This window comes from Larus michahellis, chromosome 5, assembly GCF_964199755.1.
Source record: "Larus michahellis chromosome 5, bLarMic1.1, whole genome shotgun sequence".
NCBI lineage: Eukaryota > Metazoa > Chordata > Aves > Charadriiformes > Laridae > Larus > Larus michahellis.
Genome location: NC_133900.1, coordinates 86,074,104 through 86,098,685, shown reverse-complemented (window position 1 = coordinate 86,098,685; position 24,582 = coordinate 86,074,104). Strand labels below are relative to the sequence as shown.

Here is a 24,582-nt window from a genome sequence, read left to right as displayed (position 1 = left end):
TGGGCAAAATGTTTTGAGATATTAAATGCTAATTTTTTTTTTTTAATGTGCGCTTTCATCTAAATTGGCTTCGGAAAAGCTTGTAAAAATGTGTCGCCCTTGGGAGAGTGTGAAAACCCCAGTCCCTACCATATTTAACAGTGAAATCTTTTGACAAACGCTTGCAGTTATTTTGCAGAATAAATGACCACAAAGTGAATAATGTGAAGAAATGAAGAAGGAAAAAAAAAGCCTACGTAATTCCTACAATTTGTGTATACATACCTAGATTGTATTAAAACTTGCTTGAACTCTTTTGTCAAGCTCCCTTGCAATAAGTTAGGTAAATAACTCTTTATTGTGTCGAGACTTTTAATTATGTAAATGTCTACTTCTCTAGAGAGAGCAGTTTCGCACCATTTTGTCTGTATGTGACAAGATTCCTTTTGTCCCTTCTAGCCCCGGGTGTTGCTCTCCGTGAGTAATGTAAAGGAACTGAACAGCAGAAAAATCAAAGATCTTAGGAAAAGGCTGGCGTTTGCTTTTCAAGAATCCCGTTGCAGGAGAAAGGGGCTCCAGAGCCGCCGGGGCACCTTTGGCAGGGTCCTCGGTGCAGGGTGAAGGGCGTTTCCGCGCTCCTGGGTAACGCAACCAAAAACTCAGCAATTGGGTCTGTTTTGGGCATTGCGCGGGTAAAACTGTGCCACTGTTGCGGTACCTGCTGGAGAAGCTGTAGGACCACAGAAATCGGGAAGGATCAATGCAACGGGGTGGGTAGGTTGTTTTTTAAAAAAAAAAAAACAACCAAACCAAACAAACTAGAAGTGGTAATTTGTGCTGCTCAGCGGCCAAACAATGGGGCGTTAAATAGCGCATGTAATAAAGTCGTTTTTTAAATAAAGATCTCGGTAATAGTTAACGCTCTGTTTTAGAGGTGGTGGATGATACGATACGGCGGCTGAGCAGACGCGGTAGAAATGTTTTAGCTGTGGGAGAAGGCTTGGTGGGCCATCGGGGTCCAGCCTTGGGGAAGGCGCCTCCAAGCCAGAAGAACGGGGGTGGCTTCGCCTCCCTCCCCCAGAGTTAGAACAGCTCCCGTTGAGCCGGCGTTCCCTAATGAAAAATGACAGTATCTTTGTCCTATTTTTGTCAGATATTAAATCAGCATTACGGGAGACTGCCAAGTGGAAATAGGGCAGGATAAGCCGCTACGTTAATAGGTTTGACTTCTACCTTGGGAGGGGGCGGGGGATGCTTTTTAGAGAAACTGGGCCATACAATCCGAGAGAAGGATTCCAAGTCTGGCAACGGTTACATTTAATTACTAGATTTCCTCCCTAAGTATGGAAAACAAACGGCTGCTCTGAACGATTAGTTTAAAAATAGCAACATGCTGCTTAAAAGGCCGCCTCCTCCATCGGTTTTTCTTTAAGCTTTTTGTGAATTAAAGGGAATTGGTCTTGTTTGAATGCGCTCTGGGCTGCGGCACTGCTCTGGGGACGAGGTGTCCCCGTGCTCCTCAGGCTTGGATTTGGGGGTATTCTGGCCTTTCGCCTCATACAGGTGTTAGAGAAAAAAAAAAATAATTAAACTCGGCAGATTTCTGTAAACTTAAACCAAAGGTTAAGGTTGTGCTTTGCAGCAGACTTCTACAGTGGGTTTTATCAGCTCAATTGTAGCCTCTTCCTTGCTGGGAAATATGCTTTTTTGTGGAAAAGGGGTGTTCCGTTATTAATAAGTGTAAATAGGTACAGAGGCCAATACCTGTATTGCACCTTTGTTTTTCAAATAAACATCCTTACTGCGTTCCCCCTGCTCGGGACTGAAGGGTTGTGAAACGCGCGCTGGAATGCCACCTGAATCGGTAGGTCTGAAAGTTGCAAAAACAATTTCTTTGCTTGGCACGAGCTGGTTTTGGAAGAGGCTGGTGCTTTCCTAGGGATGCAGTTTATAGCACAGAATTCCTATTTTCTGAAAACCCACTGCCCTCCCAGGTGGGAATAAAAATATTATTCTTACCCGGCTACATACATGCATTATTACTAAACCAGAAATGGCTACTTTTTGTAACCAAGAGATGATGCTTAAAAAAGGGTTGTATTAAGCAGGAATCGAGCATGCATAAGCATGCTTTCTTGCAGCTCACAAAACAAATTGCCCCCCCCCCCCTTATAATAAACAAATTGTTTGCTGCTCTATGGTGGTCAATATTTCTTTTAAGTTTCTCTCTCACTGTGCCTTCTCGAATCCCCCACTCTAACCGCTGGCTCCAGTGATGTGTATTTTTAGAATTGCTGTGGCTTTCCTAAGCTACGGCTTCCTTGGCTTTGGGAGGTTGGGTTGCAAACGGCGTGGTCCGGCCCCCCGCGCGGTAAACCCCCAGCAGCAGGGGAGGGGTGTCAGAAGGTGCGAGGTAAAAACACATGCTGTTTACCTTTGGAAAACTTTCTTTACAGCTGCAGGTCTCAGAAATATAACTGTTAATGAAATTAAAGCATAAGCAGATGGTGCTCAGCCCACAAACTTTCTTACTTATTTTGTTGTCTCTTAAAAAATTGGCAATGAAAAGGGCTCAGCAGAAGCTGTTCTGACTTGAGTGAATACAGTTGGGTTTTTTTATAAGGCGGAAAGTATTATGTTAAATAGCGTGCTTTAGAAAAAATACATTTTTAATAAAATTGTATGTAGATTTTTTCATATTTGAACATTTTTGTCAGAATTTGGGGATTAAAATTTGCTTTGCTTTTAACCTGTAGTAGAAGATTTGCCTTTTAAGGATGACTAAAACCCCAAGGAATAGCATTTCAATAGGGCTGAAGCACAGCAGCACCCCGGCTTTTTTCTCTGTTGCTGCCTTTATGGAGTTGAGATATTTAAGCAATGTCGTTGTTCTTTGTTTTGAGCTAGTTAATAAGAATTCTAGATATGTCAAAGAAAGAGGTATTTATCAGTTTGAGTTGGCTGTCGAAAATGCCTCGTCTGTAATAACGTTTTGAAGCAAAACTAAAAAAGTAACCAAGCGACCTGTCAGAAGCGTCTGGGATGGTCATGTCGGGAGTTTTCTATCCTTCCTACCGAGGAAGGAAGACCAAGAAAGACAATATTGAGATAACGTGTTCTTCAGAGAAAATAAATTATTCTCTGCGTGCTGTAGTCTTGGAACAAGATTTGCTACACTCTAAATGAGGCCTTGAAGTCAGCTCTTCAGGGCTCATAATGTATGTCTTTATAAGCCCTCCATGTGTCAGTGATGCATTTATCACACACCTGAGACTGCTTCACCTGCTCCGGCTCTGCTAATCCATCTCCCGCCGGGTTATTCTAACATGCCAGCGCCTCTGAGAAGCTCTGAACAGCACCTATGAAATATGTTGGGTTTTTTCTCACCTCTTCCATCTTTTCCACCCTTATTTCCCTGCCCTCTATGAAATACGTTCCTCCTGCACAGAACCAGGACCTTCACCAGTGATTAGCTTAAAAACAATACATCGGTGATCTGCAGAGGTGGAGAGGGGTGGGAGGTGGGGTTTCTTGTGTGCTCCTTCTGATGGAACACGAGCTTTTCGTGATTGTCTGTAAGTGCCTCACCTGCCTGCGACCGGAGAGTCCCGGCCCTCAGCTCTCCAGCCCAGGAGGACGGTGCGCGGGTGTCCTCTGCCCCGGCCCCTGCTGGGGAGGGAGGGGAATCTCCTGCTGCCTCGTGTATCGCTTTTTGGAGATCCTCACCTCCAAATGCTGGTATTTCACCCCATGTAAGATACTCCTGTGGCGTGAGATTTCCTGAGTGTGTACAGTGGTCTTGAGTGCTCTCTGTGGAGGTGTTTCAGCCCTGGGTGTCTGAAGTCAGACTGGAGATTAGTTTCTGGGATGCATTTGTGTGATCTCAGTGGCTACGAGTTGAAGACCCCTTGTGTCTTCTGTCCCTCTCTGTGGTTTCCAATACCAATCTGAAATATTTGTCTTGAACACTTGCTTGCCTTTTAGTGGTGTAAGCAGTACAAGGAAGGTTGGGCTATGGAAGGCCAAGAAGCCTTGACTGGACGGTGAGGTGGTGAAGCTCTTGGAGCAGGTCCGGGCATGAGCCCCTCCTTCAGGGTCACCAGCAGAAAAAGCGTCCTCAAGGAGAGCATCTCTCCATGGCTCTGGAATCAAGACTGGGAGAAGACTTTGAGGTCAGACCTGGGGCAAATGGTTCCTCTGGCCCAGCTTTGGCAATGTGTGGTGAGACCTGTGAGTCCTCATATGCAGAGCCACGAGTGGGTGTCCACGGCGTCAGTACCATCGCCGTTATGTTGTGTAGAGAAACAGAGGGAGAAAATCCATAAGACACGTGGTCGCCGTATGAGAGAGCAGACTTACCTTTTCCACGAATAGTCATGTCAGTCACCTCGCGGGGAGTTAACAAGTTTTGCTGCTGTTATTATCTTCTACTGAGGCTGGTGATGACAGGGGAGTTGTCAAGCTCTTGTGATGAAAGGGAGCAGACTGCCAGGATGGTTCGTGTAGCCTTTAATCTTTGTGTATGCCTGAGGGGCCTGGGGAAGAGAGGATGGCGGGGCGCAGGCTGGATTAATTTTTCTGGATGAAATGGATATGTCCTGCGGGTTGGCCTACTTTAAAAAACAATTAGAATTCTTTGAAATCTGTTGTCCTTGAGCACGCGTCATCTGTCCTGCCTCCCCTTTCTCCCATTCCCACGTGCCTTGCAGTTGAGAGACACCTTGTGCCCCTTCGGGAGGTGTTTGGTTTTGGTGACGTTTCCCGGGGGTGCCGAATTTCTAACCCCGAGCTGAGCTGGGTACTTGTGCGTGGGGAACCGCATGAGGGTGGCGGGGAGTCACCTCGGTAGGTTGTTGCTGTTGACCTGCTGCTGGGCTTACGGCCAGGCATGTGAGAGACTGTTTTTCACATCTTAACGTAATTTTTATATTTACTGGAAACAATACGGTGTCTTTTTTTTAAAAGAAAAAATGAACTTTTTTAAACAGTCGGGTATGTTTGCATCGGGTGATGAAGGTACAACTGGATCCTTACCAGGACGCTTGATGGTAGTCATGGATTGACAAGTCCACGTTAGTGTCCTGAGGTGTATTGATCTCTGTTATTCCAGGTTCTAATTCCAATCTCATCCTCAGCTGAAGATGGATGCCTCACTTAATGTATTTCCTTTTTTCCCGGTGATTTTTTTTTTCCTCATTCATTCTTTGTGGGAATTTGGGGAGTTAATTAGGCTTATTCTCACGACCCACTGTTCAACAGCTTAAGAGTTTGCTTGCTTTGCCATAAGATATTAAGTGATATGGATATCTGGAAGTAAGGAAGAAAGATAAATGATCAGACTACTGCTCTTGACTTTATCCTCTGTAATAGCTTGGGCAATCTATCTTCTAACCGGTTTGTCACACGATATAAAATGCTAAGGTTTTCGGGGGGGGAAAAAACCACCCTTTTTCATTTTAAACTCTACAATTCATGTCTACAATTAAAGAAGTCTTCACAGCCTGAAACGCTAAGCACCAGAGCTTCCAGCGACAGACTCGGCCAGTTAGCGTTGCTGCAGCGGAGAGGCAGCTTGCACAGGTTTTTGAACAGGTTTTATCTTGCACGGTATTTGCAAGAATTTAGCCTGTACTGATAACTTGTCAAAATACGGTCTGCAGTCTAATCCCAGCAATCCTGACTTTCAGGAATGGTTCACAGCTGTTAATTTCTAAGAAACAGGCAGAACTCTTATCTATTAATATGGATTATCTAACCACCATAATGTAGTGCTTAATGTTACCAAAAGCATAATGTTGCAAGCAGAATTCATTATACTTTTTAGGTCAGTGCTTTAAAAATACATTTTAATAGCGTAACTGAATAATCTTGACTCTGACGCCTTAAAATGTTCATCCGTGAGAATGCTTTTGTGTCCCAGAAATAATTGCATTTTATCGTCCTCCTTTTTTCATTCGCAAACCTGAGATTTCCTAAGTGCAGAGCAATATACTTTTTACACGTTTGCTGAAATGCGCGGGCACTTTAGTAAATCAGTTTTACTGAGGAGGAAGCTAAGGTTTCCGGGATGGAGTCGGTGTTACAGCTGAGCCCGTTAAGCGCCCCTGTGTGCAGTTGCCGGTAGCTGACTCTCTGTAGGTCACTTTGGCTGCACAACTGGAAGCCTTCCAGCAGGGTATATTTAGGAGATCTATTCATGGCCTAACACCAAACCCCAACAACCTTCCTCTAGGAAATCCATTTTCTCCCCTACATGCATTTGTTAATTTTGTCAGACCTTAACGCCGCTTGACTGCTTTTATACTCCGTCGGCTGTAGCACTCCCAGAAACTTTAAACCGTGTGAAAAAGCCCCGTTAGGCCAGCTGCGATGTTTTATAACCGGTGCTGGCTTTATCCCAATGCACGTTAATCTCTGCGACGGTCCTCTCCCTTCGTACATTTGTGCTTTTAGAGTTTTGGTTTCTTCCCTTATTTTGATTTATTTTCTCTGTGAACTGAAGAAACGTGGCCAGCGCTAGTCTGGCGTGTTCCCCAATACCTTTTCTTACCCAGCTGTAGTGCACACACGGTTGGGTACCAGAGGGAGAAAATACTTCCATGGGAGGGAGTTCCGCCTGCCATTTGGGTGCGTTTTCTAAGGAAAGAGAAGCAAACTGGGTGTAGACGTGATTCCATCCTACTCTGGAGCATCAGCTTGAAAAATCCAGCACCCAGCAGAGGGTTAAATCCACAACGAATTTGCGAAAACAAAAACATAAAGGCAGCTCATCCGCAACAGCTAAAAAATATAGTTTTCATTAATTTTCTGCAAGAGCTAGGTGCGTCTTGTGTTCCTGGTATCCCACAGTTCACCTTGCAGCAGAGATGAAGTATATCACCTTCAGGTTTTACTGTGCATCTGCAGTCTTGGGAAGATAAATGTCAATGTAATGCATCATACTACTGACATTCAGAAGTCTTCCAAACTTTGCTTTTTAAATAAAACGCGGAAGCCAGCCTCGAGTCCCTTTACTCGGTAGGAAGAGTAGGCAAGTGATTATTTTTTTTTGCCACATCTTGTATGAATCTGACTTGCTATACACATCTACAGTTGTCATGCTGTCAAGAATTATAGAACTAGAAATGCCATGCTAAACAATAGGAAAATACGCTGTTTCCAGGTAAAATATTATGTCTGAAGTGACTTTCATTGCTTGTGACTTTCAGCTGCTCTCAGCTGAAGAGATGCACAGTTTCTGCTGTTCATGTTCTGCTGAAATTATTAAAAATGGAAAGCTGAATAGTAGCTTATATTTAAGCTTTTACATTTTTTTAATTGAAGGGAGTTGAAAAGTCAAAAAAGTCCAGCTTTAGTGATGTTGGAAAGGCTGTCCAAATGTCTTGCGTAAGACACGGGGTAATTCAGGCTGGGAGGGAGCTGGGGGTTCCTCAAACCAGGACAAGGAGGTCGGACCAGGGACCTCCCCAGGTCCCTTCCAGCACCTGCACTCAGCTGGGCCCCACAGCCCCGAGGGAGCCGGCCACGTCCTGCTCCTGGCCACTGTCACCGTGCTGGGGTCTCTGCCCAGTTGGGTATTGCCACCAGTTCCACCAGAGAACACACTCACACCGCCGTCGCCATCCATGGGATTTTCAGTTTGCCGTGAGATTTATAACTGCAGAACTGTTTAATTGTAATTTAAGGGGGGAACAAAAAAAAAAATAGTGGGTTTTCTCTTTGGTTTTTGCATTGGGGTTTTTTTGTTTGTTTTGCTTTTTGGATTGTTTTAGTTTCCTGGAACTGTTAAATGGGATAGTGACTCAGTCTGGTTTTCCCTGTCTTACCTCAGAAGCTTTGTCCAAGCCTACATTGTATGATAAAGTAATGGATTGAGGGAATGTTGATCTGGGTAATGCGCACATGACAGTTTTAAATAGAGCGTATACCTTTTGTGTTGTGCTGTTGTCACTTGTGTGCAAGAACTTTCAAACAAGACCACACCTCATCTCAAAGAGCAACTGATTAATGACTGCAATAATCATAGAATTCTAGAACCACAGACTGGTTTGGGTTGGAAGGGACCTTAAAGGCCACCCAGTGGCACCCCCTGCCCTGGGCAGGGACACCTCCCACCAGCCCAGGTTGCTCCAAGCCCCGTCCAACCTGGCCTTGAACCCCTCCAAGGATGGGGCAGCCACAGCTTCTCTGGGCACCCTGGGCCAGGGGCTCACCGCCCTCACAGCCAAGAATTTCTGCCTCACATCTCATCTCAGTCTCCCCTCTGTCAGTGGAAAACCCTTCCCCCTCGTCCCACGGCTCCCCTCCCTGCTCCAGAGTCCCTCCCCAGCTTTCCTGGAGCCCCTTGAGGGACTGGAAGGGGCTGGAAGGTCTCCCCGGAGCCTTCTCTTCTCCAGGCTGAACCCCCCCGGCTCTCAGCCTGTCCCCACAGCAGAGGGGCTCCAGCCCTCCCAGCATCTCCGGGGCCTCCTCTGGCCCCGCTCCAACAGCTCCGTGTCCTCCCTGTGCTGAGGACTCCAAAGCTGGACACAGTACTCCAGGTGGGATCTCACGAGAGTGGATATATTGGCTCGCTTGACAACCACACAAATTTATTTTCTCTCACAGAGGAGGCTCTTCTATATTGCTTTTCCTTACCATTTTCAATAATGTTCTCATTACTTACATGGAGGGTCTGAATTTCCAAGACTTCTGATTTCATAACAAAAATGTTTACAAGGAGTGAACATGTGTTGGAAGGATTCCAGTGTTTTGGAGAAACGCCTCTTGGGAAGCTGTCTGTGCGGGGGGTGTCCTGCGGAGAGACCCGGTGCTGAGGACACTGACTTCCATTCCTTGCCAGCAGGAGGGATCCTCACACATCTTTCTCTGTGTGCGCTGTACGGCAAATATTTTAAACAGTGGAATGTGCCAGTCCCTTGCAGAGGAATCGGTGCACGCGGGAGGGTGATGTTCATTTGCATCTTCTCCAGGCGTGTGGTCAGAACTGCTGGCCAGAGCCCACCAGAGCTGGAAACACCAGTCGTCAGGATCTGATGGATGCGGGTGAGTCCCTCAGAAGATGGCCAGGGCTAGGGGCTGGTCCTTGGTGCCACGTTAAGAGAAAACAGTAGGACATCGGTTCCCAAAGTTGCCGTTGAGAGTAACGCTTTAAGCGTTGGTCCGGGGCAGCCTTGGTTTTAGGTGAGCCGTGGATCACCCGCGCCAGCACAGCCGGTGTCAAGGCTGTCTGTCTGGTGGCTTCCACCATCGAAACAGAAGATGCCGCAGAGCGAAGGGCGAGGCTGGAGGTGTGGTGGGGAGCAGACAGCTTCGCTGGAGCACTTCTCAAGAAGTTTGTGCGTTATATTACACTGGGTTCACACACGATGTGGCTTCTAAAGCGAAGCTATGACATAGGTTTTGACATTCATCGTGTTCACTTCCCAGCAAAACACGTAACGTCACTAGCTGTATGTGTCGCAGAGAGCACTCAATTTACTAAGATTGGTCTGTTCACTTTACTATTGTTGCAGATCTTTTTTCCTTCTTACGCTTCAATGTATTGTGTTGATTTTTTCATTTTTTTTTAAAGTATTATTTAGGACAGAGAAGAACTTACCTTACTTCAGCAAACCAGTAGAATATAACTAATTTATTGGCAAATACCACACAGATTCTCTTTAATATCCTGCGTAGAAAAGATGCAGGAACGCAGGGGTCAAGGCAAGCTGAGACGGAGGACACAATTGATCATAACAAGTGATTTCCCCTCACTTAGCTAGTCAAGGAGTACACGAGGTGATTGCGTAAATACTCCGAATTTCTGAAATCTTTTGGGAGTTCAGATGAAACCTTCAGAAAGGGGTTTTAGGCTGTATGCGTAATGTTCATACAGTGCAGCTTTTGGCTTCAGCCGGCTGTTTCTTTGAAAGGGCTTTCAAAACGGTAGGGTTGATCAAATGGTGAAATGTGATTTAAAAAAAAAAAAAAGACAGAAATAGGCTGTTGTAAAGCTGGAGAACGGTAACAATATTTCAAGATAAACGAAAATCTAATCATGCAGTTTGCTTCTTAATAGCAAGCAAAATGAAATGAGATTGACGTATGTGTCTTTAAAAATTGAGGCAGCCGAGCTACAGCACAGAAACCTGCATCCCTTGACCAGGCGTGTCCATCAGTGATGGATTTATTGTATTGTAAATGTCATTTACTCGCTGAGGTATATAAAACAAATGCATGATTTTTAAAGCTCCGTCTGTCTCGGGCGACTGAGGAATAAGGATGAAGTTCCCCTGCGGGCTTTACCCAGCGCAGCGTTCATGGCTGATGCCTGGAGGGCCAGAAAAGCTGTCCTCGGCCGCTTACGACATGAGGACCGATGTGAGGTTTTGTTTCTTTCTCAGGCTTTTTCCCTCTGGAGGGAAAAATAATAGAAGTTGGATATTTTCAGTAGCAAAGTTATGAATTATGAATTGTAACTCTTTGGTCTCTCTTTTTAAATTCAAAGCATATGCTTGTTTTTACCTGCTTATCTCTACAGCTTAAAATTTGAGTACCTAAATTTTTGATTGTTTAAATCCAAAAGAAACAGCTTCATCTGTTTCTTCAGTCTACAGAGAACGTTCTACAAGGGGCTTGGCTTAGTGAAATGGAAAGCCTTGCCCCCTCGTAGCCCGGACTACGCGTGAAAACGAGAATAATCCTTCCTTTGTGGAAGGCAATGAAACTGGGCAGAGGGCATCTTGGAAGTCCTTAAGAATCTCTAATGTCCATATGAATAAACATGAGTTCTATTTTTAAAATCTCATTCAAACATATGCATAAAATGAAGGCTATTCCTGGGGTGAGGTGGAACGTGGAAGGAGCAGTGGCTCGCCTGGAAGGTCACCGGCTCCACTGAACGTGGAAATGGATGAGGAGAACAAGTCTCGTGCTGAACCTCTTCAGCGGTGCTGTGTTTTCAGCCTTTCACCTCGGAGGGCACGACTTCCCGGGGGGAAAAGAGAAGGAAGAGGTTCTGGGGTTGGGAGAGAGATGGGTTGTTACTGCTGAACCGCCAAGGGCTGTGGAGGGAAGTTCTTGGTGGTCGCAGCAGCGCCTGGAGCGCCGACACAGGGCTGGACCAGCCCGGCCACTGGCACGGTGCTGCTGAGCATCACCCGGTGCGGGAGGCAGGTGAGGAAGTGCCAGGGAGAAGGTCCGGGTGATGGAAATGAGTGTTCTGGATTGTGGCAGTATTGCAGGGAAATAATTCATCCTCGTGGCTGTATTCTCTCTCTGTCTCCATTTGATTGCAAAAACCATTGGAATCGTTTGCCAAGCACTTGGCAGCGTGTGCATGTAACGGCAGTAGAATACTACTGGAGAAATGGTTACACTACAAGACATCAATACAACACTGTATTTTCAGGTATTCAGGATCATTTGCTCTCAATTTTTACTAATTGTTAAAGTTGAACAGTCTTAGGGATCTACACGGGAAGGAGGTCAGCGTGAGGCTGATGGTTGGACTCAATGATGTACAAGGTCCCTTCCAACCTCGGCAATTCTGTGATTCTAATTAAGCTAAGAAAAGGGACCTGCTTTCCTGGGTGAATACTGTTTTACTAATCTGTTTTACTAACAGAATATCTGCTATTCTGCTAGCCTCTAATTGCCAATACAGAGAAAGACAGTAAAGCTCAGACGAAAAAATCAATGCTTTCTGTTTTGAAGAAGAGAAGAAAGCTGAGCAACCTGGTCTAGTGGGAGATGTCCCTGCCCAGGGCAGAGGGGTGGAACAAGATGATCTTTAAGGTCCCTTCCCACCCAAACCATTCTGTGATTCTATGATTAAGAAGTAGTCCAAGAGTCACAGATAAAGGCCTGATACCTGGAGGCCCCTTTGCATCTTGCAGTCTGCTCTGATGGAGATGATGTCTCAAGCAATTGTCCATTTTTTTCTTAATATTCATAATTTTCCCAGCCAAGCATTTATAAAATCCCGCTTGAGATTAAAATTGTGGACAATTGTCTAATTATGGTAGGCTCCTCTTTTTCCTCGTATCCTGGGGAAAACCTTCATAGGCCATCAAGGTGCTGGTTATTCAAATTATTATGAAGCAATTTATTATAGCCCAAGTAGGCTTCTGATTAATTTTATTGTAAATATGTGATAATAAATTCCTTTATCTTCACTCTGGTTTGCTGATCTTGACTTGGAAGTCTATTTTTCTATTAACAAAAAAATGGATTTCAGTTTATCGGGCTGCATTAGAAAACTGTATCTTACGGTTGTGAGGTGGTCTATGGTCCAAACGCACGCCTCTTAGGAGAAGCTCAGGGAAGAAGGAGAAAAGCATCTAATACTTGACTCCAAAGCCCTTGGATGCAAGCAGAAGGGCAGAGATATGTTTTCCTTCTTTGTTGATGATTTTCCTGTTTTCTAGCTGTGTTATGTGAGCCATTCAGTGCCGTTTAGAAAATCTGACCGAATACGTAGCATTGCTCCACAGCACATAGCCGCATGCCGGTGGGGTACTCCTAAGCACTTGGGGGAGGGACACGGGGGAAAAAAATCTTGCAATTTCTGCAGTCCATTTTTCAAAAGGGATTTCCTGATACTCAGCTTTTGTCTAGAAGAAAGAGTTGGAAAAAATGTTTGCCTCCACCTTCTGCCCCTCTAAAATAGGGTAAGCAATGGCAGCATCTTAGTGAAAGCACCGTAAACAACACTGGAGAAGTGAGAGAAATTAAAAGGAGAACAGGAGGTTGCATTTGAGCAAAATGCATAACAACAAATGTTTACAGAAATGAGAGATGATAATATTGATTAGAGCCAGCCAGAATTCTGAGCATTTGGAGACTTCCCACGGCCTTCATCTGCTTAAACATTTTTCTGGGCTCAGCTGTGTCCCTAGAAGCCAGTTTGTTCCCCTTTTTGCGTAGAAATGCATCACTTCTGCTGCCGCTTTGCTCCTCCTGTGGTACCTGCAGCAGCCGGCACGTGTGCTTAAGGAACAAGTCACCTTGCTGAACCTCTGGCACAGCAAGGTCCCCCCTGGATTGCTGCCAGGCTGAGAGCTGAAAAAGAATTATTTTCATTAAGTTTCTTAAGAGAAAACAAGGTTTAACTTCCTAGGCAATAAGTAGTGTCCTTCCTGCGCGTAGATGCAACTTGACATCTCCTAAGACTTCAGTGGAGAGTTGCTTCAGGAAAAGAGGGAAAATGGAAAGCAATTGGATCATTAGAGTCTCGGGTCTCAAGACCAGACAAGAAAATAGACTTTTCTTTAGAAAGAGAGGGGTCAGTGTGGGCTTTGCTCACCTGGGATGGGTTTTTCTCCTTGGTGCCGCAGTAGAATGACAACTGTGTCCCAGGGCTTGGTGCTCTCCTTGCTCGTGGCACTTGGCTGTTACCGTATTAGCATTCTGAACAACTAAATTACAATACAATATTTTAATGGGTTAATTTATTTATTTTTACATTTGTAAATGTATGGTATAGCATCTACGGTATAGCATCGTCTATGTTATAGCAACCCATATGGTGCGTTTGAGGGTAAACGCAGCGAAGGGGTGCTGCTTTGTTGGCATGGGGGTCGTAGTCGCCGCCGTCTCTGTTGGAGAATGCGTTACTGTGGATGATGCGCTCTGGGAGTTTGCCGTTGAAAGGCCATGCAGAATACAGGCTGGTGACGGTGTCGGCTGCAGGACACGGGACTGTGACAGTGTAGGCTGCAGGTCAGCAGGTGGTTGATTAGACCAGTCTTGAGTACTGACCCTAAACTGCCTTCCCACGTGTGATATATTTGTCTTTTCTCCATTTGTGGCCCGTTCTGTTGAGAAGAGCGGGCCGGGCTGTTGCAGGCAAGGAAAGCGTGCGGTCTCTTGTGGTCTCTGGTTCTTGGGGACCAGGGAAATGGTGCTTTGATGCAACAGAGAAAGCCACTTCATCAACAAGAAGCAAAAACACACCTGAAAAGATGAGTGGTTAGGGAGATACTTGCTTTTATACTCTTTTATTTATGTTCTGTCCCACTTGATCGCTTTGCCTTTCTTCCATTGAAAATGTTGATTATTCTAGTTGTAACAAACTTGTACCCGGTTCTTGCTGTTCCGAGTTTAAAAGCCTTTCTGTCACCTTTGGTGTGCTGCCTGGAAGGAGAGGATCTAGGAGGCTCTGGATCATTCTTCTGTCTTCCCCAGGGTCCTCTAACAACTTTTCCATTATTCTGCAGCAAGCAGCTACAAATGTGGTTTGGTTTCTTTTTATTGCATAGGCTACTAGTGCCAACATCTTTCCATTTCTAGAACTTGGGAGAGGCTAAAATATAACGTTGCCTTAGATAATGCAGCAGCTTCATTTATAATTCAGTTTAAGAGTATTTGTGTTACTTGAAAATGATTGTAATCTTAATGGTGAGGCTATTTTTCCTGCTTGAAGACTAGCCTTAAGTTACAAAGTTAAGCAGAGATTTCTTTACTCTCTGTATATTCAGGTATTTATCTGAGTCTTTCTACTTTAGATCTCCTTAATTACTATCACAGATGACATAGAACCATAGAATTGCCTAGGTTGGACCTTTAAGATCATCAAGTCCAACCATCAAAACCCCCACTACCCCGTGTCCCTCAGCACCACGTCTGCCCGGCTTTGAAATCCCTCCAGGGATGGCGACTCCACCACTGCCCTGGGCAGCCTCTTCCAATGCTTGACAGCCCTTTCCATGAAGAAATTATTCCTAATGTCCATCCTAAACCTCCCCTGGTGCACCTTGAGGCCATTTCCCCTTGTCCCATGGCCTGTTCCTTGGGAGAAGAGCCCGACCCCCCTGGCTACCCCCTCCTTTCAGGGAGCTGTAGAGAGCGAGAAGGTCTCCCCTCAGCCTCCTCTTCTCCAGGCTGAACCCCCCCAGCTCCCTCAGCCGCTCCTCACCAGACTTGTGCTCCAGACCCCTCACCAGCTCCGTTGCCCTTCTCTGGACACGCTCCAGCCCCTCAGTGTCTGTCTTGTGGTGAGGGGCCCAAAACTGGGCACAGCCCTCGAGGTGGGGCCTCACCAGTGCCCAGTACAGGGGTTGGTCACTGCCCCAGCCCTGCTGGCCACGCTATTGCTGATGCAGAGCCGCAAGGAGAGGTGTGTTGTGTTGCCTGTGGTCACCTCCACAGAGTTCTCGGGCATCTCCTAAGTGGAAGCTGTGAGAGACGTGGATCCCTGGCCAGGCTTCTTCAACGCAGCCGCTGTGTGGGACAACAAGCTGTGACGGTACCAGGAGTGGAAGGGTGGGACGTGTAACAGCTGAGTCAGGGCTGAATCTTGGGCCACAAAGAAGGCAAGTTGGGAGGTTTAACCGCTGGTTCGATATTCCCCAACCACTGAGTGCCAGTAAAAATGAGGACAATAAAAGACTGCTATTTTTGTCCGTAATTTGTTCTGAAGCACTCGGTGCCTTTGTTTTCACTTGCACTCGGTCAGAGAGAGGAGTCGAATTGTGAAACTGGCAGTCGCAGGGGGATTTGAGCAGCTCTGCGCCTCTCCGGAGGAGGCACCACCTGAGATAGGTCAGTACAGGCCATGTCTCCACTGTCCTTTTTCTACTCTTACATCTCACTGAAGCTGAGAGGGACAGAGAGAAGTTTGCGAGGGTTGGGTGGCCAGTGGTGTTCCCCAGTAACAGACTGGTCTGGCTCCGATCCGTGGGTAGTCTCCTCTCTTGAGGGCGGTCACTGAAACTTGCTGGGTGAAGGCAGTTGCTGGGTCTGGACCAGATGCACGGGAGTGCCACCACGGTGTTCACAGGTGACAGAGTCCCGCAGGAGGCTGTGGCGGAGCCAGCACATCAGAAGAGTGGGGGAGGTGGCGGGGGTGACGCAGGACAAGCCGAAGCGGCGCTTGGGTCAGGACCGCATTGCTCTGCGGGACCTCCAGAGGTACGTGCCACCGGTGCCGTCAGCTCAGAGCGATTCCCCTTGCCAGTGAGAGAGAACGTTGCCACAGAACCATTGTGTGTAAATGGGGTGCTCAGGCGGGTGTCACACTGACTTACCCACACGTGGCTGTAGATCTTTAAACACAGTACTCTGCAGGTGAACAGGTAAAACTCGGGGTTTATGGCGTTCCCATCTGTTAGGCAAATAGCGGAGCAATCAGGTTATTTCAGCTGAAAATACATATTCCTGCACTGTTAGAAGTGTGAATATTGGAGTTGCTTATATTTACAGATACGCCACAAAAAACCCCAAACCCGGAAGGTGAGGAGGGGGAGACAGTCTCCACAGGAGTTGTTACCCGAGGGCTCCCACAGCGTCCTACGGCGTTGTACGCAGCGACCTTGGGAGGTGTGGGCTGCGGCCGTGGCAGGGGGCACGCAATGGCCTGGGGCCAGTGTCCCAGCTGGACGCTGCCGCTGTGACAAAGCAGACAGGACCCTCGCAGAAATCCAAGAGGACGGGAAGAGCTGCTTGGTCTTTTTGCCCAGGGAACTCTTACCGCAACCTTTTAAAAAATAAAATAAAGTTGAGAAACTGAGCCTCATCTTCCTCAGTGGCTTTCTTCCCCTCAGAGGTTCAAACACCAGCGGAGATGACCTCTGATGTTAGTCAATATTGGCAGGTTTTTTACTAGGTCACAAGAAGTTGGTTCTGCTGGTTCTTTGAATCAGTGATACGGATTAATGCAAGTCACTCGGAACTTGAATGCTAAATTCTGTCAAACTCCGTTGTAATAGCAGAACGTACACCTTTTGCCAAAGTCACATTTTTACAAACAGTTCCTCTCCTTTTTTATGTGCCCTGCTTCTTCTTGAAGGTGCCACTTGCTTTCCCATAAGCGATGCTCTCAAATCTCAGGAATGTCAACCATAAGATAGAAGAAAATTGTTGATTTTACTCCCCTCAGTTGTTTTGCCTCGGCTGACTCGGGGAATTTTGGGCCTCAAAGAGGCTGCTGCTTCGTTATTTTTTGGTCCATGGGCTGAGTTGCTATTTATGCCTGTGGTCTGCTGGTATCTATTGAAAACTAAGAGTTCTGTGAGTGTGGAAGTGTAAACAGCAGTGATTGTCCTGTTCTGCCTTACCAGAGAGGACGTACGGAATGAGTGGGAAAAGGGATTTTCCTCAGCGCTGCCGACTAGCAGTTTTATTACAGGTATCTCTCCCTGGCGAAAGAGTTGCCTCTCGGGGAGCTCCTGGGGAACTGAGAGAAATGGGGCAAGGAAGCGCGAGCTGGGCAAAAGGTGCTGCAGGGCGACGAGTAATGCATCAACCGGCTTGCAAGGTGCTGTGAGAGCTAAGAAGCAAGGGAAGGGGGAAATTTCCTTGCTTTTTAAAAAACAAATAATTAAAAAAGCCATTTTATTTTTTGTTGGGGGATGTAGGAGGGAGTGCAGTGCACAGCAGTATAAAGCTATGGTTGAACACACATTTCTCCAAAGCTGCTTGTGGCCCTCAGAGTTACACAGTTTTTTTTAGTTAACAGAATATATATAAAAATTATGCAAGTAATGTAATGACTGCCTGTTTATATCGTCAAGTTCTTTTTAATATTGGGGGGAATTCTCTCTGTGCGCTGTAAGTGGCTTCTGACTGAGCCTTGTGTAGAACCCTCTGAAAAGTAGACGGTCTGGTAGGATTGCTTGGTCTTTGGAGATGGCAGCACAGTAATGGGCCTGTGGTGCCAACCCGTAGTCAAGTTCTGCCTTCCAAAACTTATTCCGTGTTGGTATCACATAACTAGCGCAGTTTTAGCGCTAATAGGTATGATTTAGGTCTTGTATAAGTACATTTTGTTTCCCCTAGACTATTTAACAGGGCAAAAATCTACTACAGCGAGATGGTATTGGCTGCACGATGGACTTTCACGTTGTCAATCTGTCTGTCAAAGTTGAGGGCAGCTGTGGACACAAGAACATTACTTACGGACCCCCATTTTCCTGGAAATGCTGGTGACGAATACCACCAACAGTATGGTTTTTTCACTTGGGTTGCACAAAGCATGCCGTTACAGTGACTTAGCAATCTGTTATTTTTCAAGCACATGTTTTTAAACTTCTGAAGTTTTTTATAATTTAGTGTAAAATTGTAATTTCTCTCTGTGTTTCTCCCGTTCCTGTAAGTGCTCTGTTCTCAGGCCACATGAGTTTTAAAAGTCAGGGCAGGAACTGCTGAGCTCTGTTGCCATCAGAGTGGCTCTGAAACGGGCTGCCAGAAGAAGCCAGAGCAGAAGGGCCAGTTTTGCCCCGGCACGGTGACAGCGAGTGCCCGCTGCAAGCCAGGTGGCTTCGATGCCACTGCTCCTATTGGACAGAAGAATTCTCCTGGTCTAGCTTCTGCCCTAACCTGAGTCAAGGCGGTTGCCTTGTGGTGAAAATGTTTGATGGAAGCTTTTGCAAAATACAACTTGAAGGCAGTTGCTGCATGTGGAGCTTAAAACAGACCTTTTTGTGCAAGAATTTGTGATCATTACGAAGGGCTTTTTTATTATTTCACAGAATCCCAGCCTGGCCGGGGTTGGCAGGGCCCTCTGGAGATCACCCAGTCCCACCCCTGCCAGAGCAGGGTCACCCAGAGCAGGTGGCACAGGAACGCGTCCAGGCGGGTTTGGAATGTCTCCAGAGACGGAGACTCCATTTATTTATTTATTCTCTGAAGTGACACGGTTGTGTCATAACTCTTTATCCTTGTTTGAGAGGCTGTGTTTTTCCGTCCGTGTGTGCTTTTGGTTTTGGTTCCCCCCTGCAGCCACGAGAGCTCCTGACGGCTGGGGTGGAGGTCACCACGGGTGGTGGCAGTGGCAGGAGTGGGCAATCTTCTGGGGTCCCTTTGCCAGTCAGCCAGCTGGGTTGTGGGAATCACTGCTTGCTTTATTTATCCTGAAGGCTATCTGGAGTGAAATCTCTTCAGAAATAGGCTGTTGGAGATGTTGATTTTCCTTGTTGTCTGTGTTTGACCCTGTATACTGAAAAGTCTTCTAGATTTGCCCAGAGAAGCTGTGGCTGCCCCATCCCTGGAGGGGTTCAAGGCCAGGTTGGACGGGGCTTGGAGCAACCCGGGCTGGTGGGAGGTGTCCCTGCCCAGGGCAAGGGGTGCCGCTGGGGGGGCTTTAAGGTCCCTTCCCACCCAAACCAGTCTGTGATTCTGTTTTTGGTCGTAGGAGTGTTGTGGAGTCTTTTTCTACCATGTGGCACAAAAATAGTTGCAGGACTACGTAATTCAGTGTGGCACTTTATTCTTCCCATCTCTGCCCTGAACTGTAGCCTGGTAAGTGAGACCCACGCATAATGATTCAAAACAAACCAAAATGTACTACGTGTTGGGTTTTTCCCCTCTCTCTCATTAGCTGGTAGAGCAGAATCACGCTAGAAGCCTGGCTGAGAACAGGCATTATTTCAGTGTCTTCCCAGCATGAGTCTAGTCAATAAGGAAATCTGTGAATCCAGCTTGTAGTCTTTTTTTTTTTTTTAACAAGCTAACTGTATAAATTAAACCAACTGCCTCCTGTTTTCTCAAATAATTGAAAGTAACAATTTTTCTCAAGTGGCCTTTTTTTCCCCCGTAAGCTAGGAGTGGGGCTGCATTAAGTCAAGGTAAACAAAGCAAAATCTTTTAAGTATGTTGAAGTCCTTGCTGAAGCACCAAACTGAAACGGATAGCTGCGTGGTCTCCCACAGAGTGTCGGTGACGGGCTCTATTCAGAATGCTTCTCTCCTGCGTAGAAGAGGAACTCGTGTCAGGGGAGCTCCGAGCTCTATTGATTCCTCCCCGCTTGGAAGTCCTTGAACCTTCCGTACGGTAGAAGGTGGTACGTTGCGTTTGCCTTCCCTGGTGAGTGGAGGTGCAGCCAAGAGCTAAGGAAGGTAAAAGCTGGATTGGAGAAAACAGAACTACGGGAGGGACTGACCTCCTGGGTTACTAAAATATTAAAGTGTATCCGTTTTTATCATTTTCCATGAGGAACACCAAAATATTGCAACGCTCGGTATCGGTCTTTAATCAGATGGGCATGAACATGCATATTCTGAGGGAGTAAGGTTTTTTTAATTTCCTTTTGCACCCTCAGTAATGAGAATACCGCTGGATTCTACTTAATTACTCCCTTTTTCATTGTCTGTGCATCAGTGGGCTTTGTCTAGACGAACAGGTTGCTTTTATAGGCATCGCTTTGAAGTAGCAAACTTTTCTCGGTAGGATAACCTTCCATTTTAGAAATGAAGCAAATCTGCTTTTTTAACGGCAGTTAGTACTCGAGACATTATTTCATAGGGAGTTGCAGGGAGTTGCCAGTCGTGAACTGGTTGGCTGAAGAAAAGCAGGTTACGCAACGTTGCCGTGCTCCGTTTTATTGCCGGCTGACCGACCTCGCGGCGCTGCGCTGGCCTCTCCCGCCTTCTTCTTTTATGTTGTATAATTTGGAAACACGCTTCCAAAAGGCTACAGTTATATACCTTTAATTGCATTCCTCTCTTTTGCAAAAAGGAAGAACCTAATTTAAAAACAAACAAAAAAAAAAAAAAGAAAAGACACCAACTACCTCCTTTTTTTGTACGGGGATCGACTGTATTGATACCGCCTCAGTGTTTCCGAACCAGCCGTTGCAGTGACTCAGACGTCATCCCCAGGGAGCGGAAAGAACCTTTCAAAAATGGAGAAGCTCCTGAACCGGAGCTGGAAAAGCTGGCAGGGAATCCTAGGTCTGGCCCTGTAGAAAAAAACAATCTGTGGAATAAACATTTTTCTATATTACTGTGTGTAAACGGCTTACTGTGAGTCCTTTGTAAAGATACAATGAGATCATTTTGTTGTTTGTCTCCAGATGTGAGAGAATTCGCAAAGTTTTTCTTCTCTTCCCTCATCTTTGGGAAACCCAGAAGTGCAGTGGTCAGATGTGTGTCGGGCTCCTTCTTCCCAGACCTCCCTTCACGTCGGCGTCATTGCCTTGGTCTCTTCCAAAGGTTTTCAAATTATTTTAAGACTATCTTGTTTTTTCCACTTAAGAAAGGTTGTTGCGATTTTTTCTTTTTTTTTAATATGCCTTCCAGTTTGACTGTCATTGTTTTATTAATTGTTTAGAAGTTTGCAGATTTTTAGCTGAGCCAAACTTCTAATCAGTGAGGCACACTGATTAAAAATTATTTCCATTTTGGAGAGATGTCATTAAATCTTTTTTTTAAAAAAAAAAAAAAAAGTAGGGGAAGTCATAATTCATAAAAGAGAAGCTCTAGAAGCTCCTAACCGAGGCATTGTGGCTCACATGATGGCAAAAATGGTTCTGTCGTTATGGTTTGGTTTTGCTTTTGTTCCAGACAGCATTTGGAAGACCTTTGTCTTGGTTATCCCTGGAGAAACCAATAACCTCCCGGAGCTGTGGAACGCACCATGCGCTTAAACACTCTTAGTTCCTTTTTTTTCTGGGTTGGTTTGGTTGTGTTTTTTAAAAATGCTGAGACGGAGTTAAATGTTCTTCATAGCGGGGAGGGAGGAGGCGGGAGCAGCTGTGTGGTGCCGCAGGGTCAGCCCGTGGCAATCGCGTTTGTCCCAGGCACAGGGAAATTGGAGGAAAGAAGTGACAGGCTGTCTCGCTGTGTTTGTGTGTCATTTTCCTGCTTTATGCAATATTTTCCTAGGCCTGAAAAAAATGGAATATATTTAGTGTCTGGAAGGGAACAGCAAATAAGTGCATTATAATGCAAATTGTGCATAACAGTTATAACGAGGCTAAATGTAATACAAGTCATGGTTCTGACGACAGCACAATAAACAAATTACTTGGAGAAGTGCTACGTTTCAGTCGGAGGACTGGCGAAGTGGCAGCTCGTAGCTGTTTTATAGCTGGTGGAGTGGAAGGATGTTTAATCTCGTACGGAGCACAGGCGTCTCAGCTGGACCGAGGGCCGGATTCAGCCTGGGGAGGTGGGGGGTGGCTGAGAGCCTGGCTGCCCACCATCGCCCCCCGCTTTGGGCTCCTCCGGCTTCCACAACTGCTCAATTTGAGTTTTTTAAAGGTAAAACTCTTTTTCCCTGCCCGGTCCTTTTACGGTCTACTCATGGGCCCATCATCCATCACGGTGTCTCATCCCACCTTCAGCCATTGGTACCGTCTCTCCCTACAGCCTCCTGTGCCCCAGGAGGTCACTGAGCAAAGAACATTTTTTGGTTCACCTCTTATCAATTTCATCAAGCGCCCCCAGTTGTTGTATTTAGGGTAAACTGGTGTAACACTCGATTTCTCCATCACCTTCACGATTTTCTAAACTTCAGTCATACGCCCCTCAGCCATCACCTCTCCAAACCGCAGTCTTTAAGGTGGAGGACCAGGCTTTCTGGTCCAGTCTTTCTGGTGTTAAGGTCCACCCTCCTTCCTTCTGGCTGCCCTACGCCGTACCTTCTCCAGCTCCAAAATGTCCTTTTGAGATGCACAGACCAGAACTCAGTACTACTGAGGGTGTGAGTGCATCAAAATTCTGTGCGGTCAAAATGACGCTCTCTTGCAGCATCCTTCCTGATGGTGCCCACCGTTTCCTTGGCGCCTGTAGGAACTGGATGCGAGCTGGTAAGAGCTGAGTGCTCAGCAGTGCTCTGTCAGTCAAGTGGCACAGCCGTCCTTTTCATTTCTAGGCTCAGGGAGAGATGATGCTCTGTTCAAAAGGCCTCTCAGGGCTTTATTTAGATCCATGGCAGCCTTCTGCCTCCTGGCAAAATGTTCCTTTTTCCCGTGCCCTCGTCCTCCCCTTTCTCATGCTGGCTTTTCAGTTCCTCAAAAAACGGTGATGGAAGAACAGAATAACGTAACACTTCTGCATTTTGTGCATCTTCCCTGTTTAAACTAGAACAAGCAGAGAGGTCGGAAAGTTTCTTGAATAAACCTGATTATTTTTGAATTGGTGCCAGTCTGACTCCAGCTGTTATCGTGTCAACCTAGACATATCTTATACTGGGTTTTCCTTAATTTCTCCAGTGCTATTATGCAGAACGTGAGGCAAATGCTGTAATGTAGTAGTAAGTATTGTGTGGTTTAGTTAAAGGCGGAGGCGAGTCAGCCTTGTGCCCTTGGTGCAGTAGAGGTGCACCACATGATGGCTTCACCACTGAGCCAAGGGATGGGGACTGGTTCCCAAACACTCCTGCCTCTGGAGCACCATGGCTGGGTCTCCTCCGGCACTGCCTGGCACAGGAGAGGTGTTAACAAGTGGAGGGGACCTGGCAAAGACCTGCCGAGGAGGTGGGAGGGCTGCCGCAGCTGAGACGGTCATGGACAGGGGAGAGGAGCTCGGCTTGGTTTGGCCGGAGAAAAGTCTAGTGGGGAACCTAATTGCATCTTCTCACCCTCAAAAGTGAGGTTACAGAGACAATGGAAATAAAATCTTCTGAGGGGTGTACACTGAAAGGAGAAGAGGTGATGTGAGAAACTTCTGAGGTATGAGGAAACACCATCGCTGGGAGATCTGTTGAGCAACTGGAGGGGTTGTCCAGAGAATCGGAAGGATATCGGGGTGCGAGTGGATGAGACCTGCTCTAACTGTGCAGCTCTCCTGCCGCTGGCAGGTCTGAATAGGTGACACCCTCCTGGTCTCAGTTTTCTGTTTGATCCTGTGTTTGTGAATAGATAGTGAGACGTTGCTGAAACGTGTGCATTGTTCACTGCAGATTTCGGTCTGATCCAACATCTGTCCTGCTTACAAAGAGAAATCTGAACTTTCAGCAACATTTCCCTGTTGTCCTCTTGGACAGCAGTACTGGAAAAAGCAGTGATTGTTCTGGGGGGGCGTTCATGGGTGGGTTTGTGGTACCCTGCAGACTTCACACTCAGATGTTTCAGAGCCTTTCTGCCTGGGTTCTTCAACATCACCCACCCTTGTTTGAACCCCACCACCCTCGCTGATGAACATGCCAAGCAGTTTTCGAAATCCCAGCCTTTCTTCTCAGTGAGAACTTCACGTCTCTCGGTGGGGAGGCAGGGAGGAGTGCTGTAGAATGGTGAAGTTGTTCTAAACGGGGATGCAGGAGGTGCCAGTTTGGCAGCTCCTTTCCCCAGGCGGGTCAGTCCCTCTGGCCATGCAGCAGAGCAGATCGGGGCAGCATCTTGGTTTGGCCTGTTGCTCTCCGCATGGCTCCCAGACCATCGCAATGGAGGAAGCCATGCCTGGTGGGAGCACGTCAGGGATGGAGGAACCATGGCTGGTGGGAGCATGTCGGGGATGGAGGAACCATGGCTGCTGGGAGCACGTCGGGGACGGAGGGAGCCATGGCTGGTGGGAGCATGTTGGGGATGGAGGGTAGGGATGAGATGACCTGTTTGCTAGGGGACATCTAGTCATGGCACCCGTTCCAGCACAGGAGTACGTTGGGGCTGTAGCTGGTGACCACCAAGGCCCTGCAGTGGCCTTGGGGCCCCCTGTGTCCAGGCGTGTCCCCAAGGTGCCGCGTTCCACACAGCATCCTTGTCCCCTCCATGCCCCCCTGGCAGGCTCGGCCATGCTCCCGGCCAGGGCAGTGGCTCTGGTGCAGCCTGGGCTGGGCTCCAGCTGACACATCCGAGGGGTGCTGGTCTTTGGGGGTGTTCTGGGCATTAGGCCACTTCCATGCCTGCTCACCAGGATAAGGGTGGACATCAGCTGGGGACGTTCTCAAGGTGCTGGTTGCTTT

General features: G+C 46.9%; 1 protein-coding gene across 2 annotated transcripts in view; it reads left to right on the top strand.

Moving 5' to 3' along the window:
• Positions 1-24,582, top strand: part of GALNT7 (polypeptide N-acetylgalactosaminyltransferase 7) — a 71,795-nt gene that overhangs the window by 5,446 nt on the left and 41,767 nt on the right. The gene's annotated exons all lie outside the window — the stretch shown is intronic.